At 41.4% G+C, this 21513-nt stretch overlaps 2 long non-coding RNA genes across 7 annotated transcripts; both read left to right on the top strand.

Moving 5' to 3' along the window:
* Positions 1 to 4746: 4746 nt before the first annotated feature.
* LOC119331126 lies at positions 4747 to 9438 on the top strand. Its single transcript, XR_005160395.1, has 8 exons — positions 4747 to 5041; positions 5230 to 5286; positions 5385 to 5493; positions 5576 to 5658; positions 7221 to 7273; positions 7949 to 8069; positions 8312 to 8453; positions 8547 to 9438. It is a non-coding gene; the product is annotated as an uncharacterized LOC119331126 (long non-coding RNA).
* A 7838-nt stretch (positions 9439 to 17276) lies between these two features.
* LOC119331104 lies at positions 17277 to 21152 on the top strand. 6 transcript variants are annotated; one of them, XR_005160386.1, is made up of 6 exons: positions 17277 to 17705; positions 17817 to 17914; positions 18139 to 18209; positions 18523 to 18605; positions 19286 to 20729; positions 20913 to 21152. It is a non-coding gene; the product is annotated as an uncharacterized LOC119331104 (long non-coding RNA). The 6 variants fall into 6 exon arrangements; XR_005160387.1 differs by having other exon boundaries at positions 20899 to 21152; XR_005160393.1 differs by having other exon boundaries at positions 17289 to 17705; positions 19286 to 19396; positions 20652 to 21152.
* Positions 21153 to 21513: the final 361 nt, after the last annotated feature.

Here is a 21513-nt window from a genome sequence, read left to right as displayed (position 1 = left end):
ACACACATGAATCAGAATTTATTAGAATACTCTATGTGCTTCAGTTATATCTTTTGAGCTAAATAAATTTGCTCTAGTGCTTCAGTTATATCTTTTTAGAGCATGGTGGTGGTTTTATTTTGTAGAAATTATTGATCTCTCATGCTTCACTTATATTATTTTGAGAGTCTTTAGTACAGCATGGTAATTTTCTTTGGCTATAAAATTAGTCTTAATATGATAGGCATTCAAGATGGGTATAATAAAAACTTTCATATAAAGTGCATTGAATACTATCGAAGTTTGATTCCTTATGATTGTTTTGAGATATGAAGATGGTGATATTAGAGTCATGCTAGTGGAGTAGTTGTGAATTTGAGAGATACTTGTGTTAAAGTTTGTGATTCCCGTAGCATGCACGTATGGTGAACCTTTATGTGATGAAGTCGGAGCATGATTTATTTTTTGATTGTCTTCCTTATGAGTGGCGGTCGGGGGCGAGCGATGGTCTTTTCCTACCAATCTATCCCCCTAGGAGCATGCGCGTAGTACTTCGTTTTGATGACTAATAGATTTTTGCAATAAGTATATGAGTTCTTTATGACTAATATTGAGTCCATGGATTATAAGCACTCTCACCCTTCCACCATTGCTAGCCTCTCTTGTGCCGCGCAACTTTCGCCGGTACCATACACCCGCCATATACCTTCCTCAAAACAGCCACCATACCTACCTACTATGGCATTTTCATAGCCATTCCGAGATATATTGCCATGCAACTTTCCACCATTCCATTTATTATGACACGCTCCATCATTGTCATATTGCCTTGCATGATCATGTAGTTGACATCATATTTATGGCAAAGCCACCTTTATAATTCTTTCATACATGTCACTCTTGATTCATTATCCCGGTACACCGCCGGAGGCATTCACATAGAGTCATATTTTGTCCTAAGTATTGAGTTGTAATTCTTGAGTTATAAATAAATAGAAGTGTGATTATTTCCATTATTAGAGCATTGTCCCATGTGAGGAAAGGATGATGGAGACTATGATTCCCCCACAAGTCGGGATGAGACTCCGGACTTTATGAAAATAAAAAAGGCCAAAGAAGCCCACCAAAAGAAAAAAAATGAGAAAAAAAGAGAGAAGGAACAATGCTACTATCCTTTTACCACACTTGTGCTTCAAAGTAGCACCATGATATTCATGATAGAGAGTCTCCTATGTTGTCACTTTCTTATACTAGTGGGAATTTTACATTATAGAACTTGGCTTGTATATTACAATGATGGGCTTCCTCAAAATGCCCTAGGTCTTTGTGAGCAAGCAAGTTGGATGCACACCCACTTAGTTTCTTTTTGATGAGCTTTCATACACTTATAGCTCTAGTGCATCCGTTGCATGGCAATCCCTACTCACTCACATTGATATCTATTAATGGGCATCTCCATAGCCCATTGATACGCCTAGTTGATGTGAGACTATCTTATCCTTTTTTGTCTTCTCCAAAACCACCATTCTATTCCACATATAGTGCTATGTCCATGGCTCACGCTCATGTATTGCGTGAGAATTGAAAAAGTTTGAGAACATCAAAAGTATGAAACAATTGCTTGGCTTGTCATCGGGGTTGTGCATGATTTAAATATTTTGTGTGATGAAGATAGAGCATAGCCAGACTATATGATTTTGTAGGGATAGCTTTCTTTAGCCATGTTATTTTGAGAAGACATGATTGCTTTGTTAGTATGCTTGAAGTATTATTATTTTCATATCAATATTAAACTTTTATCTTGAATCTTTTGGATCTGAACATTCATGCCACAATAAAGAAATTACATTGAGAATTATGTTAGGTAGCATTCCACATCAAAAATTCTATTTTTATCATTTACCTACTCGAGGACGAGCAGGAATTAAGCTTGGGGATGCTTGATACGTCTCCAACGTATCTATAATTTTTGATTGTTCCATGCTATTATATTATCTGTTTTGGATGTTTAATGGGATTTACTATGCACTTTTATATTATTTTTGGGACTAACCTATTAACCGGAGGCCCAACCCAAATTGCTGTTTTTTTCCTATTTCAGTGTTTCGCGGAGAAGGAATATCAAACAGAGTCCAAACAGAATGAAACCTTTGGGAGAATCATTTCTGGAACAAACGCAATCCAGGAGACTTGGAGTAGATGTCAGGGAAGCAACAAGGTGGCCACGAGGGTCCAGGGCATGCCCTACCCCCCTGAGCGCGCCCCCACCCTTGTGGGCCCCTCGTGGCTCCCGTGACCAACTTCTTTCGCCCATATTTAAAACAATACAGAGGCTAGCTAACTCACTCTGAGAATGCTCCCCCGATCGCGTCCTTCGATGGCCATTCGATCATGGTCAACGAGGTTCTTCTTTCGCTGCTGGCCGTTGGATGCTCATTGGAAATTGGTTTGTCTCGTTTTGACCGCGTGGTGACTCATGGATAGGGTATGACCTGTGGGCTCGGGGTTGATCCGATTGGCTGGGTGCTAGTTTTTCGGTGCGTGGGGCAGCCTCTCCTGCCGCACCGCGTGCGCGCTTTGCCCGTGTCGTGCGTCGCGGGGGAGCTGCGGAAGGGTCAGCCGTTGCATGTGCACCTGGCTTTTGTGCCCACACTTATGCTGTCTTAATGACAGGTGGGCCTATGCTTCTCCTGGTCCCACTCATCAGCTGCGGTGGCTGCACATATCATGTTTTCTGGTTTTCTCCGTCAACCGCTTCTGGCACAACGCTCCTCACGCATTAAAAAATCCCGCATCGTGCGTCCTGTGTCTGCTGCAGAGGGATGGGTCGACACATGTGCACTCGGATTGTGCACACCCATTGTACTAGCGCGATGACGGGTGGGCCGATGCTGCTCCCAGTCCCGCTCGTCGGCTGCTACTCCTATGTCTTGTGCGCGTAAACGCCCTGCAAGCTTTTCCTGTGCGCGGTGTTGCATCTCATCTGTGTTGAGAGGAAAAATGAATCAACTATCTTCTTTACTAGATGGCATCTGCTATTTATACAAGGGAAAGGACACCATTGGAAAGGTGTCTGTTCAGAGGAGGTGCCTGTTTGGTAGGAACCGACGCGGCAGTTTTACAACTGCCTGCGGTTAGTACAAGCAGGGATTAATCCCATAATTAACACATGGTTAATTAATTCTAACACTCCCCCTAATCAATGCTTGATCTTGTGAGCAGACATCATCTTGATAAAGTTTCCTCCAAAACCCTGTGGGAAAAATGAGGATAGAGGTGTTTGATATGTTGCCAAAAACTCCTTCAAACCCAGTAGGAAAAATAAGGAGAAAATGCCGCAACATATAATGATTATTGTCTGTTTAACTCAATATGAGAAAAACCCATCTAACATATAAAAGCTGCTAGAGTACCCGCCCATCCAGCGCCATCCCTCGCGCGCAATGATCTGACTCGTCCGTTTTACCTCCGTGTAAAGTTTTTGGTCCTTTTCAACTGGCTGTCAAACATCCCACCGTCTGTTTTACTTCACGTCGTGCCTTTCCAGTTGGGTGGATGACGCCTGGGGCAGCCATCTGGGTGGGTCCACGTTGCAGTGTTTGTTGCTGATTGAGTTTGGGTGAAAAAAGGTGGATCGTGTGCTGTGCGCGGTGAAAAGCCCACTCCCTCGTCCCTCCTCTCCTCGAGCCCCACGTCGTGCGGTGAAAACCCTAGCCCAATCCCTCGTCCCTCCTCTCCTCGAGCCCCGCGTCCCCTTCTCCATGCTCGCCACCACCACCGTGCCGCCTCCTCCCCTTCGCATTTCTCCTCCTCCCGCGTAGGATCCATGGCTCCATGGCGGCTGTTGGCTCGAGATGGGGGACTGGCCGATGCGGGGTCGGTTGGATCAAGGCGGGGAGCGGCGGATGCGGCGTCAGCGGCGGCACGAGAAGAGCGGCGGTGGCGGCGTCGACCTGCGAAGAGGCGAAAGGAGCGGTGGTGGCGGCGTCGAGCTGCGAAGAGGCGCCGCTCAGGCGCGATATCATGGAGGCGGGAGCGGCTGCTTCGGGCTCCGATCTGGGAGGGTACGAGACAGGGAAGGGCGACATCGTCGCCGTCACGGCGCGTGGAGCCTGAGCCCTCGATGATGGGCGATGACAAGGCCCCGCGACCGCGATAGGGAGCTCCTCATCCCCCGTCTCCGGCGGTGGTGGCGGGGGCTCGGTCCCCCGCGCCGGGGACGATGACGACGGCTTGGACAGGACCGTCGCCTCCCCCTCTGCCTCCGCCGCGCTCTCCTCCTCCAGCCGCGAGGTTCGACCCTCTCATCCCCCTCCCTTCACGCCTCGTTCGTTCCCCTAGGGTTTACCCTGTCATCCGCCTACAATGTCGGGTCTGTTGCCTGGCTGTTGAAAGTAGTCCACGTCTGTGTTGGTATTCCTGTGGCAGCTCACAACTTATGGTTCGAAAAGTATGTTTGAAATGACTATTTATGTTAACGCTGCAAGTTCGTACGACTAGGGACGTTGACCCTTGGTGAGTGTTTGTTGTGCTGAGGCTAACTATTGGATTGAGTGGTCAAATTAGTGATGAGCTTGATCACTTTTTTGGTGCAATTTTAGGGTAATATTTATATCTCCTTAGCAATGAATTTGAGAAGAAATTGCTTTATTTAACTCCCTTGGAGGAACATATTATGATGTTACTATTATAATCCTCAAACAGAAGGTAGACATACAGTGCATAAATGCTTTCTTGTGTTAGAACCTTGAGTGATTGTTAATTTCCCTAGGGTGCTTGCCACGCTGACAGAAAATTTGGATCGGCGCTGAACCCGGACGAGGTCGCTGCAGTCATCGGAGCCTCCTCCGCTGCGGGAGGCTAAGGGTGAGAGGAAGGAGGTGTCGTCAGCTCCAGAAGGATCAGCAGCCCTCCTCGTCAACTGCATATGCCGAGGTCGCTGCTGGTGCTGCCGACTCTGCACCAGCCTCCTTCATCTCCCAACCAAGGCCGTCTCAACCCCTCAAGAAGAGCAGGGATGCTCTCTGTCTACACCCGGCGTCCACACAGCCAGATCGACAGGGTTGAGCTCCTCCATGAACCGATTTCTTACCTTGCTGGTTGTGTCATGGCAGTCAACATTTGCTTGATGAATGTTTCAGTTTTACTACTGCTGCACCTCCCCACCATGAGCTCGGCCTTCAGCCGTCGCTGACACTGACTGTTTATTCTTGCTCCTTTCTCTAATTCATTTATATATTTCATGGGTAGGGTTTGGATGGCTTGATGAGAGCAGCCCAGTAGCCGTACCTCTGCAACTTCGCCAATGTATACAGTCATCAGTACCATCTCTTTACTGCACTTTTTACATTCCATTTTTTGAGTTGTTTGATTCATTTTCTTTTCCAACTGAATCAACTCTCCAGGTGGACGCATAGCTCTCTATAAGAAGATCAATCATTGATGACTTGCCGATTTACAAGGCATGTAAAAAATATATACTTTCTATGTGTTCTTTGGATCAACTAATGTGAGGTCGTTTCCTCTTATTTCATTGTTCTTGCCGCTGCATATATGTCTTCATGCATCTGAAGTTCTGAACCACTAAAAATTGCAGGAGAAAACAGATTGGGGGGATATGAGGCTATTGGTGTTTATTCCTAAATGAGGTATTTCTGAGTTGGTTCACTCTGGAAAAAGGTGCGTTGACGGTTTGATTTTTGCATCTGCAGCAAGTCAGATTTTTCCTACTGGGGAGCGTCAACCTTCTCCCCCCCCCCCCATGATCGCTACTTTGTTGGCACATGCTTTCTAGAATGTATTGTCTGATTGTATACATACATTGTGATGGAGCATCAGTTGGCTTGTCTTTTGTGTCAGCTCACTCATTGACGAATTTTTCAGTTTTGGTGTTTTTGCCTTTTTGTGGCCTCTTGGCTCATGAGTATGTTCCAAATACTATTGATGAATTATAGTGATATAAGTAGGGATGTAATAAATGTTTGTAGGTTGCTTGCCAAATGAACCTCCTGTGTGGACCATTTGCTGCTTTGTGTTCAACCTGAAAATGATATTTGAAACTACATGTTGTATGACGATGGTGTAATTTCATAATTTGTACTAATTATATATGTATACACACACACACACACACACACACACACATACTGCAACCTGAACAATATATGTGCTGCCTTTAGTAAAATGTACTGGCTGGATGTTCTAGAGTTGGAGCAGAAGGGTCGAACAAAAGCTAATCAATCTTATTATAGTCCTGGGTGTAGTGGTTTCGAACTTCAAAGAAATGGGAATGGTTTGATTGCACTCTTTAGAACAGTTTCATTTCTTTTCATAGTATTTAAAATTTGTTCCTTGGTGAATGTGGAGACTTAATGGCCAGTTAATTCTTTCACGTATAAATTTACAAATTCAGAATTTTCTTTCACGTGGGGCTTGGCTGGTTTACGTTTAATTTTGTGCTACTATTCCTCATTTTTTGACGGGTCTGAATAAAGGCACGATTCTAGCAACAAGTAGACAATGACTAACCCGAACTGTCGGGCTACAAATGCACTTCCCACCTCATTCGTTCCCCTAGGGTTTACCCTGTCATCCACCTGCAGCGTCGGGTCTGTAGCCTGGCTGTTGAAATTAGTCCACGGTCTGTGTTGGTATTCCTGTGGCAGCTCACGGCTTATTGTCGGATTTGTTGATTGTGTGAAAAGTAGGTTCGAAATGACTGTTTATGTTAACGCTGCAAGTTCGTGGGACTAGGGATGTTGACCTTTGGTGAGTGTTTGTTGTGCTAAGGCTAACTATTGGATTGAGTTGTCAAATTGGTGATTAGCTTGATCACTTTTTGGGTGCAGTTTGAGGGTAATATTTATATCTCCTTAGCGATGAATTTGAGAAGAAATTGCTTTATTTAACTCACTTGGAGGAACATATTATAATGTTATAATGTTATAATCCCCAAACAGAAGGCAGACATATACTGCATAAATGCTTTCTGGTGTTAGAACCTTGAGTGATTGTTAATTTTCCTAGGGCACTTGCCGCGCTGACAGAAAATTCATACCAATCATTATCTAACAAAGATGAAAGTAGATTGCTGGTTTTATTCTTGTTCATTCATGCTTTTCCTTTTTGATACTTGCCTTGCACACAATGTATGCCATTCATGTTTAGTAGCTTTGCTTGTATTTCTGAGGTTATACCAACTTAACATTGAACCTTTTCTCTTTCTCTTTTCGGCAATACAGGCTTTCCATAAGGTGGTCCGCAGCTGGGCCTCAAAGAAATTCATGACTGGATGGTAAGTCATTCTACTAAGATAAATCCCACAAGAAAAGTCATGTGAAACGGATGGTAGAGCTGTATGATATTGCCAGCATTCAAATTCAGTGATTATCGGCTAGGAAATAATTTTGGCAGATTTTGTCATAAGATTGCCAGGAGCATAGCTAAATAGTTCGGATAGTGACTCGGTGTGATATCTACTTTGGTTCTGGGTCTTATCTCTTTTTTTGAAAAGAATCGGCATAAGAGATCAAGGGAATATCAAATAGGTCATGCTTGGTGCATCATTTTGTATTATTCAACAACTAGAATGGGTGGCATGAACCCAGAGGATATGTGTGACCATATTTTCCCCAGTTGCCAACCCGCAAGCCACAATTGACAGGGGATTTTGGAAATCCAAGTATTTTCAGTTAACTTCAGCATTCGGACAATTATGCTCCTCTAAAATAACTATGAGCTTCTAATTGGACCTTTCAAGCAATGGTGTTGTTAATATATTAGTCATTATATTATGTTACTAGAGTATTATAATAACTTCTAGATATATGTGTTTATATGATTTTTCTGACATTTAGTGCAAAAATATTGATGGCCACGCACTATACTGTGCATAAATAAAAATTTCAGTTTTTCTTTTCGTGGTTGCAGCAGTTTTTCTGTGACATTACACTACTCTTCACTTTCACAGGCCACAGAACACTAAATAAGTTGGCAATGGATACCCTGTGGTCTACCATTATAGTTATGTGTGCATTTTGGATCTATTGGATGTCTGAATGTAATGCTAATCGACATTTACTGATGCAAAGGTATGTTATATTTGTAAATACGAAATGATTCTTATTTGTACCTCCAACAGTCCTTATATTTTCTATTTGTAATATGAAATGATTCTTATTTGTGGTCTAGAGTCTGGTTGTGTTTGAACAAAGTCGGCCAGAATGATATAGTTGTTTTTTCAAGTTGGTTATATTAATTTTTCTAGAATAGTGATTATTTATTAGTTCACACAGTACATAGTACCACCGACCGCTAACTACATTTTGTACAGATTTTGCAGGGATGTAGATATATATGGTGATCACTACGACCTAAGTGTTTCAGTTCGTATTTAGCAGGATCACATGTTGACCAATGACTCTTTGTTTTCTCACTGATCCAGTATACTCAAGAACTTGAATATTGTGTTTGCTGTGAGTTATTGACACTTCCTTGATTTTTGCAACTCAGGAGTGAAGATGGCCTTCCTTTGGTAGGCGTAGTGAACGAATTTTCTTCTAATTCAGGCCATGGTTGATACCGCTTGGTGGCTGGATCTGCCATGGAGTGGCTACCATGGGCCAACAAGAGCTCAACAAGAGGGCCAAATTGTTGTTCTTTCCCAGATCATCTAAATCAGATGGATGGGCTCCAAACTCCCAGTGCCATTTGTCACTTTTGTGTTTGAATTTTTACTCGAGTGCCTTTGGACATATGGTACTACGGAGAGGTGACATTAGCACAATTGATGGTTGCTTCTCCTCTCCTGTCGACTAAATCTTCTTCCTCTATATGTCAATATATCAACAAAACAAGAGATCTCTAATATCATTGTTTTATGGAGTTAACAGATTGTTGAAGATTTTTGCTGCCATGGAATTGTGAGTTTGTGACTATACATTCTTGTCCTATATGTGAATTGAAGATATATTGTCTCTTTGTGAATGCAAATATCCAGGTATGTACGCAAGTCCCAACTTTTATTTACATATTTATTTATGAAATGCATGCAAGCAAGTCACATCTTACAGACCATTGCTCACTTATAGGTAAATCTAATGAGTCATAAATTAACCGGTTGGAGATCGGTAGAAAGTCTATTGATAACTGGAGTTTAGAGCTCAAAATCCTTCTAACTTTTCTACTAATTGTATTTTTTTGACAGCTTTCAGAGAGAACAAGTACTGTTGGTCATTCTCTGACATGTATAATACAATTTTGAAGATGTGAATGGATGTATTCATTTAGTAGAGTATTAATAGATGATGAATTCTTTTCTTCGTAGTCAACTGGTGTATATCCTGATATGTTTAGTCTATTCCTAAATTAATTTGTAAAGTAGCTTGATCAATTGTACAGTCTCTCGGTGTATTAGTACTATGTTTTTAGGGCGGCCGGAAGAAATCAGTTTGTCATGACATGTGAAAATGAGTTTATTTACCTTCATTGTTGCTTTTATTAGCTAAAAAAATGTTTGTGAAATAGTTAGTTAGGCATCACAGTGAAGCTTGGCAAAGGGACTTATGGTGAGGCCTACAAGGCTGGAAGCACTGAATGTAAAGTGGTTCCCTCTCATGGATACTCATTTTTCAACTAATACATGACCATACTAGAGAAGCACACGCCTCACACACACAAGGACCCTAACAGATTCTAAATGTGTATGTGGACGATCTTTAAATACCTGGATGATTATTATTTAACACAAGATCAAGCAGTGCCCCCTAGCACAAATTGCTATTGTTTGTGTTGAGTAGCAAAATTCATTCATTAGTTATGGGGCATCAAGAAGAGCAAACATCAATGCGGTGAGACATACCTGTTCCATATAACCATCTGGAAAGTAGTAAATTCTTTCACCTTGGCAAGGCACCGTGATCAACAGCCTAGCTCAAGCATGTCATAGCTCCTTGTATAATGCGTCGTTAGAACTCCCTGCACAAAGAATTCATTATGTGAACAAAGCATACAATTCAAGGGGCCTTTCACCTTAATTTATAACGGTGGATTTTAACAGTTGATCATGAGTTAATTTAAGTAGTATTACCATCTAAACTGGTTCTGCATGCAAGGATCAGGGAACGCCACTCGCTGATGTGGTAGCACCAATTTACAATGGCGGCTGCTATGACATCATCCACCACTACCAACACAAGCAACGCAAAGCAGCAAACACGACTACAACTCCGCGTGACCAAGGTGACTACAGCAGGTCCTCAGCGTGGCAACGGAGCCAGCGCCGACGATATCGCAGCAGCGGCGATGTTGCGACCCAGACAAGCACAACATCATCGAGGCGGCAGCACTGCCATAGTATTGCATCCCTTGCCATGCAGCAGCGCCGTCGTCAGTGGCTCCATTGACGCTTCATTGCGGCGCCCCGTCCTCGGCTTGCCGCGTCGTTGGCAGCAACGCTCGCTTCATTGCATCACTGGTGGCGAGTGTCGCCTTCCTCGACTTGCCGCGCCGCCCACAGCAGCACCTGCTCCATTGCAATGCCGTCGGCATCAATGCTCGCTTCATTGCAGCACCGGTGGCGAGCGCCGCCGTCCTCAACTTGCCACGCCGCCGGCAGTAGCGCCCGCTCTTCATTGCAGCCCTGACGGAGCTCCATTGCAGCTCCGGCCGCCGTGGTGCCGGGCTCCATCGCAGCCCAGGCAGAGCTCCATTGCAGCTCCGGGTGCCGTGGTGCCGGGCTCCATTGTAGCCCCGGCCGCCGACGCCCACAGTATCCCCGTCGTCAGCTGATGCCCATACTCTCATCTCTGCAAGCTCGCAGCAGAGGCACTGAGCTTCGCAGCAGCTTAATCCAGCCATGGGCCGCTACCTCTGCCTCACTTTCTCTTAGGACGCGCATAGAGGTCATCGATTTGGATGCATTGCTAGCAGATCAGGGAGGTAAGAGGGGCTTGAGGGAGGGAGAAATAGAGGAAGGGAGGAGGGGCTTGGGGGAATATGTGGCTGTCTGTTTCTTGGCTGGAGATAAGAGAAAGGAAGGGCGGTGTGAGGACCCCACAGAGGCACGTGGCGCACAAACAAGGCGGCTGGTGAAGAACTATATATTTGTTTCCAAGTTAATCCCGTGGACTATTTTGTTAACCATATAGCAAGTACCAGTACAATATTTTCAATACGTTTAGGTATTCCGTGTAATGATTTAATTCACTTTCTGTCTCCAAATAATTGTTTATAAATCGGTGCACTATTCACCAACCGATGTGTCTGTACAGGTGGTCTTCTTAGTATAATCGTTGTTTCCACTGAGATAATTTCTTCTATATACAGTTATTTTAGTATCATAAATCATTTGGTGGATTATAAAAGTTTTCCATTTACAATATAAGCATAAGATTTTATTTCTCAAAATATAGGAGCTGCATGGACCACACCACCCTGTTCCATTTCATCAAAGAAACAAGAGTTTTACAGCGGGTAAGAGGCCAAGGTGCGCATAACCATAAGTAGCTGAAGATAAAAACACATTGTGATCATCCAAAACCGAATTTGAGAATTTGAGGTTCACGAAATTGAGCATTTGTTTCTTCATTGGACAGGTTGGAATCGCAAACATCCAAAAGGGAAGGAAAAGATAATGTATCAAAACTAGAATTTCTCTCTGTCCTTTTGTTTTGATCGAGGCACAACAAAAACTTCAAACCAGCAATCTAGACAACAATATTAATGTTCGTAGACTGCGAAAGACCATCCACAGCACCACCACACCTAATCACTACTATGTGTGCCATATGATAGAAACATTTGCTACAGACGACAAAAGGATGGTAATCCTTTGCAATTACTTTGTTCTGTATCATACAATGACATCGTATAAAATGATATACTAACTAACCTTTACTGTCATTTTCAGTACTTTGGGGTTCCCTTTTCTAAGAGCTCCCTTTCCCCATACACAGATGCTGACCATGGTGAACTGCCAATCACTACTGTAGATGGAACTACCGCTATCACAGCCCGCTTTATCAAGGGTGTTGACAAATGGGCCACCATCACTAGAGGCTGGAGCGACTTCTTTCGTCAGGCGCACATGGAGAAAGGTCAAGCATATGCTTTCGCCTTCAAATGCACTTTCAAGGGACTGTGCCTAACTGTCTACTCAATATAAGCAAGTTGCAAGAGCCCCTTGTTATATAACTTAGCATTAATATAGATGCCTACTAAGACTTCTATGTTTATCATCATTTTAAATCTTATGTAATCACCTAAGACCATCCTGTGCATTTAACTGCGGTCATTTGCTGGCATGCCTTTGAAACGGCTATGCTGAAAGAAATATAAGCTTTTGCCTTCAAATGCGCGTCCAAAGGCCTATGCATAATTGTCTAGCACTATCGTTTGCTTGCTGCATGCAATATCATGAGCTGTGCTTTGGAAGCAACATTACTTTTAAAAAAATGTTCCTTTGTCTATTGCATGTTCTCTGCTCATTGCAGGTATGCAAGCTTTGCTTTTTGAAACTCTTAGTGTAAAGAAAAATATTGTTGTTTCCCCTATCAAGAATATTAGCTCGAATAAGTCCAGATGTATGCCAAGTGAAAAGGCTCTTATGTGTTTATTTTCATATGTTTCATTCTGTATTTACATATTTCAATGCACACTCTTTCAATACTTGGCTGCTGCTCGGCCTTTGCGCCATGGGCGCAACGGGTCATCTAGTAGAATTAAAGGACAATAAATATGTCGTATATACTTTCTTAAAAACCCCGGTGGGGAAAACAGAAAATATGACATATGGTCTTGTGTTGATATTACCTCATTAAAAACCTTCATGAGAACCTATAAAGTAAACTCATGAAGGGAAAAAGAGTATAATATGATGCTTTTAACAGGAACAATTCAGGAAGATACTCCCCCTGATTCTTGCAAATTCCGAAGCCGTCATATACCAATTCCATGAACATATTTCCAGAATGTAGAAGTTGGTAGAGACTTGGTGAACAAATCAGTCACATGATTTGACTTACAAGATATGCAATATAGTGATATTGCTTATTATGTAACTTGTTTGCATCCGGGCAACACAAGCAACATTATCTTTGAGATAATGGTTGGTGGATGTAGCCATCATGTCTGTTTCGAAGACTCTTCATGAGAGGGCTACCACACCTAGTAGGAACACTAAGCTTGTCTACGATCTGACATAGTGGGGATCTGATCGATGTATCCAATGATATCGGTGTTCACATTTCTATGAAACTGAAAAACCAGGACAAAATGTTTGATGCCTTGGAGATATTGAAAGATATTCTTGAGTACCAACCAATTGTGTTTGGTGGATCCAATGGCTTATGGAACGTTGAGTCCCAATATCTCATTTCCATCATCTCTTGGTCTAAATCGATCTTTCTCTACGTCTAGAGAATGAACTACCATGAGAGTTATGGATGGATAAGATTTGCCCACAATGAATTTCTCCAATATATTTTGGATATAGACAACATAGTAAACCATAGTGTATGAATGAAGGTGATCAAGTTGTAGTAACGAGCGGTATTTTGGTTTACCCAAATCCTTCATTTTAAACTCCATCATTTAGATGATTACATGTGTCGTCATTGCAGACACACAAATATGGATAATCATCATTGTAGGAGTAATCCTTGTGCATAAGGAACCCACTACATCGGTTGTACCATATGTACCGACAACAATAAGTCGTATGGGACTTACTGATTCTACACAATGTATATTGCATTTTGTAATTCAATTCAGAATTGAGATTCCATCGGGAATCAATCATATATGTCTGAATCTAGTGATCCACATGTATATATAATCACTACATCTATCAACTGCAAAGATAGATGATTTTATGCTGCCAATGATATAAGTTATCAGAAAGAGATTCCACCTCTTGGAGAATAGTTGGGTATCTGCGTGAACCCTTGTGCTACAATACTTGCTCTATGTTTCACCACCTTGTTGTTCTCAATTCTGTTTTCAGAAGAAAACTGGTGTAGGTATTGCTTATGAATACCTTCCCATTATTGAGCAAGATTATTTCTACCTAGATTATACCATTTGCTTGAGTTCAGTCTGAGTGTTGTTCACACTTTGCCATGGCCATGGTCTTTGGATCTGAATCACTTGAAAGGTTTTTCAATCTAGTTGAGAAATGTATGTCGACAATTGTAGACTTCCGGTTCTATGTTTCTCCAGAATCTATATATCAATATATAGTTGATGGAAATATCATTACCCATGGTAACTGCTCACGATTTCCCAATGCGATTGAGTCGGGTATTCCGATGTCCCGGTCATTGTGTGCACTATGACCTGGGTTGGTGGAGGTTTCCCGTCCACTAGGTGTATACTACCCATTAGGTGTCTGTCAACGTGAAGTTGACTTGCATTTACTGATTCACAGGCCTTGATATCCTTGCTTGCAAGAAGCTAAATCTTGATGTACTATTGCCATACATCTCCCCCTATTGCTTCGAATGGGGAGTGGAGTGATTCTTATTGGTACCTTCACTCTTTCAGGCATATTTTGCAGGATTGTAGGATTGTGTGACACCTTTATAGTCAGCAAATTAATCTGGCGGGTTATTTGCAATGTGTTGCAAATGTTCTGAATGCATGGTTCAGATCTTTGAGTACGTGGATTTGAGGCAGAAATGTGTTGAACATTCCACTAATTTCCTGGCATTCTTTATGGTACTTGAAATCTCCCCCTAATGCCTGGAAATGTTCCTCATTGAATCAGCATACTGGCCTTGAATAACTCCCCATGTGAGGGGCTTGAGGTATTGACGGTAATACAGTTATACCTCACATAGATCCCAACTATATGTTGAGGGGCCAATGATGTATGCCGGGTGGTGATATCAGTATGCAACCAAATTACCGCAGATAGGAAATACTTGGTAGATATCCACATATCAAAGATAGAGGGGAATAATATTATGCAGTTCTGTCATGAGCGTGTAAAACTGCATGACTCCAACGTAAAGTTGGTAAGTTCCAATTACGAAGTAAAGATAATGCAATGAGCTTAACTCTTTAAATAGGATTCTACCAAACCATTTTGAGTCTAGACCTTAGGACAAATTGCTAAACTCAATCCAAGGGCCATAGAGAAGGCACTCAAGGAGAATTCTGCATTGTTATCCATTCAATTTGCTTGAAATGATGTCAGGATAATGAGCCAATGGTTTTGTGTGAATAAAGCACACACTTAAGACCATCATGTAGATATGTCTTATAGAACCATGGAATACCTGAATAGTCTAGTCAATGGATGGGAAGAGCCACTTACCTCAACTTGATGCATTCAAGGAGTCCGAGTGGTTCAGCGTAGACTTTAAGGTGCGCGAGCCTTAAAATTAGCTTCCCTGTGTCACTTGTAGTGCACATATAAATCCAAATGGTGTTAGAGTTTAGCATCATAATAATCATAAAATATTGGAATTGCTGATAGTTTCGGTTTCAACCCAATGTCTCAATGACCAAGGTGAGTATGCCAAGTTTTTCATGTACAAGACATTTTGGAAAACTATCTTGGGCGCAACATGTGCTACGGGTTTTATAGTATGTGTAGTACAATCCAGATGATACGTAAAAAATGTGCTTGCCATATACGTTGCATATGGTAAAGAGAATGTATTTCTCTTTCTTGTCAGCATAAGTTTCGCTATGGAAACCATTTTGACAAATATCTCTATAGCTTAGTAGGGTACGAGTTAAACTTGGGAAGCAATGAAGCATCCTGACGTTACTCGAGTACCCACAAGGATAGTAAATATGACTCGAGTTGAGCCAACAAATACCTCATCGCATCTAGCGATTTTAAAATATCTCCTTTCTCTCAATGAGAGTGGAAACATTGGACTTCCCTGAGTATAGAGTTTGTGGTGCATATGCCCACAAGGCACATATCATTTTTCATCGGATTGACTCCCGTAGAAATCTATATATATACATAAAGATTCTCAAGAAAATCACTATCGGATATATAGAATACATAAAAATAAATTTGTATCAAAGTGCTGATACAATATATTATGATATACAATATATGATGACAATAATAATCATGTTCTTATTAGAACATCATAAATGGACATAGATAAATAGATCACTAAGGAGACTAAAGGACTAAATGTATAGTCTCCAAACATGTTGGTTGATGCATATTCAACCATCATGCTCTCCATGCTCACAGGGTCTCGTGACAGCTTGATGGTGTCAGGTTGAGGGTTTGAAGTGAGTTTGAAACCATTACCCTTGAGGTCCTCTGCATCCCGGTGGCGTGGCTTGGATTGCACGCACTATCCCATGGGATGCAAAACTGATCTTGATGTCCATGACCCGCTTAAGTAAGTTGTGGCCATTGAGGGCAAGTGCCTCAAATTGTTAGCCATCGATTACTTATAGGGGCAAGACAGAGATAATTAATTTACAAGAAGTAAACTAAAAATCATCATGGTTTTGTAATAAGAATGCAAAAATTTGACTCAAGTGTATAACTTGAAAATGCTCAACCTCAATTGTGGGAACATAAACACATTGAAGATCATACAGATCTCACAGTAATAGAGATAGTCTACACATGGGCAGTAGATCCAACTCATCACCTTGTGTTTTCCTAATATAATGAGGGAGATGTTATTGTCAAAATTTTACAAGTTTGTTGTGCGGGAGAAATCAATCTTGACCGTTATGACATGTTCATGAAGAATGTCAATGTGGTAAATACATAGAACATATCATTCCCGGTAAAAAACCGATAATTTATTTATATTACAGATTGTGTAATATAAATACATCTTAAAGTTGCAGAACTAATAGATTTCAAGAAGGTGGCTCGAAATCATTAGTGTGAATCTCAAATTGCTAAGGATGACACCTTGAATTTTGCATATGTATTTGCAAGAAATTGAAAATCTTAATTGCAAATAGACGTAATTAATCTCAACATGTGGCAAACATGGAAATATATTACATCATAGGTAGATTCTGGAATACATATGGTACTCAACAGAAAACTAATGTAATGAATAATAATGATGTTGCAAACTTGATACTCAAGTGTAAAACTTGAATTGTATAGACCTCAAATTAAATGATATCAAGTTACAAGATAATTCAGTTGGGTGAATTAGTATTTTGCGAGAGAAAATTAATCTCGATGGCAATGAGATTGCTTCGTGAGAGAAAGAAAAATATATATTTCTCAATCGCGACCGATGCATCGTGCGTGCCCCTCCATCTGTAGTTTTTTTTTTTTTTAGAGACTCCATCTGTAGTTGGAGAGAGATGGACTGGCAAAACTCCGCTAGCCCTTGGCCGCCTCCAATTTCCCTTTCCCTCTCTCCAATCTCCACCGCCGCCGCCGCCGCCTCCTCTCGGTTTCTCATGCTGCCGCTCCGACGAAGAGCGCGCCGCTGGTGCTTAGATTCTGGGGACATCTCATGGTCTTCGTTGACGGAAGGAGGGGAAGAGCAGCCGCGCCAGGCGGCATGCCTCGCCGTGCCGCGTGGCAGCCGCTGCCCCATGCTTTGCCGGTGCCGTCTCATCGTCTGCATAGACATGCGCATCTCTGTCAGGACCGCGCGTCCATGCCTCCCATCTACCGGGCTGGAGTGGCCGCCTCCTGGTTGAGGCATCGAACGTCCTCGGCTGCTGCCGCTGCTGCTGGCCGGGTCCCTCCTCTCGCTCCTGCCGAGGTCGCATGTTCGTCGAGGCATCAAGGCGCCTCAGTTTCCTTTTCTTTTTCCCTATTTCTGATCTTGCACTTGTTTCTTCTTTTTGGACCTCTCTGTCCGCTGAAATTGCAGGCTGAGGTGAGCACCATGAAGACGATGTCAGTGGATGATATAGAGAGCTCCTCGAACAAGTAGCAGTTCTGGAGGAACTTGAAGATGTCATGTTTCAGGTATGTTCACCGGAAGAGGGGTTACAATTTTAGCATGTCCAGTTGGTTCATGTAACCTTGCATCTTCGTCTGCTGGCATGTCTAGATTGCATACATGGTATTGATGTGTTGGTAAAGTCCTTTTAGATGAAAAGAAAGTGCCTTTTTCTTTCAATATAGTTGACATGTGAATAGTTATATTAATGAATGTAAGAGTTTTCTGAATTTTACCTTCTCATTTGCAGTTTTGATGTGAATCGCTACAACAACAATTAGAGGAGACCGTGCATTGCAGGTTCAGAACCAATTTATATGGGTATGTACAAGCTGCTCGTTTCTATCTTGGTTTTAAATTGGTTTTACATTGGTGAATTAGCATAGCATACTGAGTGTTGAGCTTTATTTCATCTACATTTGGTTTTGAACATGTGTGCTTTTAAGAAACTTTGTATTCTTCTCTATTTTGAAGAGCCCACAAAGAGACTAAAAGAATGGTTGTAGGTTCCTTTCTGTGGTTTATGAACTCTGGGACTAGGCCGAACTAACTTTGTTTAACAAATAACTTTCTCATCCCTAAATAAATCTGTGTTTGGCTGATTTCAAGAGAAATGTTTGATCATCATTTTCAGATGATTGACATATGGATCTTAGCGAGATTCAAGGGAACGCGTGATGTGACTGTGCCTTGTATAAGCAAAGCTGAGCTGTTGAGGTAATTATTCTGTAGGTGCCTTCTATAAACAGTTAAACACGCAACACATCCGTATGTTCTTTTCATATAGTTCCTTATATAAGTACATTTCATTAATACGTGTCTTGTTTTACTTTTGTCCACGGTGACTATGGCATTCTTGGCTTCTGTTATTATGTTTGTGTGTAAAATTGGTTGTTGAACTGAGGAATATGCTAATTCATCATTTGTCTCATTCGTTCTTGTAAATAGTTTCTACTCCATGTGGTTATGAGCTGCTACATTTTTCCAGTTACAAGTGTCCTTTGCTTAATGGCTCAGTTTCTTTTGCTCGAGCCAGACATGCAAGCCCGATGTAAAACCCACCGCGTGCACCGTGTCGTGGCTTAGTCTCTTTGAGTTTCAGCGTTGACATCACGTTTCTCTAACTGGCTTGCTTAGCCATGGACAGTGAGACCACCCTTCATTGATTTCTTCATCTCTATGTTTATTCTAGGCATCATGTCTTTGTTGGCTGCACAATTGTTCAAACTCTATCCTAGCTGTAGGTTTATTTGAGGGAGATTGAGTAGGAGTGTTTATTTTCTATATATAAAATGGATTCAACATCCAACTTTAGTCAAGAACAAACCATTATTGTTTTTACGGTTTTATGAGATGTTGCAAGATTGATTTGAGTTGTTCTCATTTATGGTTTTCAGACTATTCTATCCTGAAGTATTGGTTTATTACCGAGGAAGCCTTAAACAGAGAAGCTGAATGCAGTTTTTGTATCTTTCGTCAAAGTCCTGAACGGTCCAATGAAAATCTTGGTATGCACAGCTTCAGAGCTTCATCACATTATAGTAGGGGAAAATGGTATGCAGAATGTCAAAAGCTTCATTTTGGTCCATTAGATAGTTTATAGCTTTGTCACTGGAGCTGTGACAAAATAATCGCAGCTTGTGAAAATTATATACAACCATGAATGCTCCATAGTTTTCCATGCAACACAGCTACTGAATCTGCAAGACATGCTTATTTCTGGCAGAATCTTAGTGGATAAATTAGCATTGTGTAAGATCTGCCATGATAGTTTTCTCAATACCATTTTGCATTTTGGGACTGTTTGAGCACTAAAGAATGTTAACAGGTTTACCATTTCTCATCTCTTTGTGATATCCGTAGGTATTCTGGTGTCTCAGTTAGTCCCCAGCCTCTTTCACTGACCCATAAATTATCTGTCTCTAGGTCTCCTCAATTGTATTCTGGTTTAGAACAACAAAACTATTTTTGCCTCAGCTACTTTGTCGGTGTCGTGTACATTGTCATGGATTTGATGTCATGTAGTTCCAGGTGTTTTATTATACTTCCAGTCTCAGTATATGACGGCATGATATGATGATATTACCCTAAACCTGCTCTCCCGCTCATTCAAATCAGGATGTCGGCGGACGCGTCTGCTGCGTGTCCCCATCCGTCCGCAACGTCTGCAACTGTAATCAAGTGTTCTGACTGCTCGCTATGCCCGGCGGGCACATGCGGACGTCCGCATCTGCCTTGCAAACTCTGTATACATCAAGCATAATGCAATCCATGCTAGAAAATTACCAAAGAAACATCTTTAGTTGCAAATGAGGCCCAACATCATGTAGACATAAGTTGAATCTCATGTAAAAGCGTACACACGCTCAACCTCATGTACAGCAGTAATTTAAGAGTTAGCTCCACCTGTTATAATAGTTTTTTGACCAATCTGACTTTGGAATATCAAGACGAATTGCTCCCAACAAATTTGTGTTAAGCTGACTTCTGTAAAAAAAAGTCTATGCTCAGTTGCATGAGTTAATCCAGTTTTAGGACTAAACAATAGATTAATACACACATATTTCACTGTGGTCTGTGGCAATTTTGCGGCAGGTACAATGCTAAAAAAAATCAATTTTTGTTCAATTTTATGGTCAAGATCTTAGGTTGATGATAACTTGATATGTGGTTCTCCTGTAGCATTAGTTATATTTTGGATTATCTTACCCAAAACTAACTACATGAAAAATGACTACTTTATTTTATACCATGTTAACTTAGGCCTGAAATATGGAAGTTACTTATCATACAAGAAGAGGCAAAATAACATTTGTACCATATTTGGTTCAAGTCTACCAGGTAAATAATTTCAAATGATCAGATTGAGTTGTTTTAGAAATGAAAAACGGAACTTGTCCTTGTTTATCTTCCCTTTTTGTGTTAAAATAAGAAGAATGATACACCACACACTGCCCTTTGGTTATTTTTGCCCTTGTATATTGCATGCTTCTTCGCCTATGACCGGCAGAACACAATGTATAGGATGTTTGTACAAAGAGCTACAAGGAGAGCACTCTTCAACGATGGCAATATCCAATGAAGCTGCAAATTGTTGGGTGTATGTATATGTGTACCGAAGTTGAGTTGAATCCCTAAGGAAGAACCAAACATTTATTTCTATCTTATTATATGCTATCTTAAATGCAAAAGTGTGAGCTATGTTAACAACTGTTTCAGTATGATGTTTGGAAATGTTAATGATTGCAGTTTTTGCACGCTCAAGTAGATATTTGTAAAAAAATCATCTCAGTTTTTCACTAGAGAGGTTTTCATTGATGCCCTAACTGGTTGCTCAAACCTTAAGTTACTACTCCCTCTGTTCACTTTTATAAGGCGTTGTAGATATTTTAAAAGTGAACGGAGAGAGTAACACATACACATATTTTCAATGTTGGTTTTAAATAGGATTTTGTGCCGTCTGGCGCAACGAGTCATATTTTTAGCGCCGCTGTTCTTATACAAATATGTTTTTTTAAACTTAGATTTCTCAATGTGATAACCATATTTTCAAATAAAAAAATGTTTTCGTAACTGGTCCATACATGTTATACAAATTTGATTTTGTTTTCAAACTTAGATGTCT

The sequence above is a fragment of the Triticum dicoccoides genome, chromosome 1B, assembly GCF_002162155.2.
Source record: "Triticum dicoccoides isolate Atlit2015 ecotype Zavitan chromosome 1B, WEW_v2.0, whole genome shotgun sequence".
Taxonomy (NCBI): domain Eukaryota; kingdom Viridiplantae; phylum Streptophyta; class Magnoliopsida; order Poales; family Poaceae; genus Triticum; species Triticum dicoccoides.
This window is presented reverse-complemented; position numbering and strand designations above follow the sequence as displayed.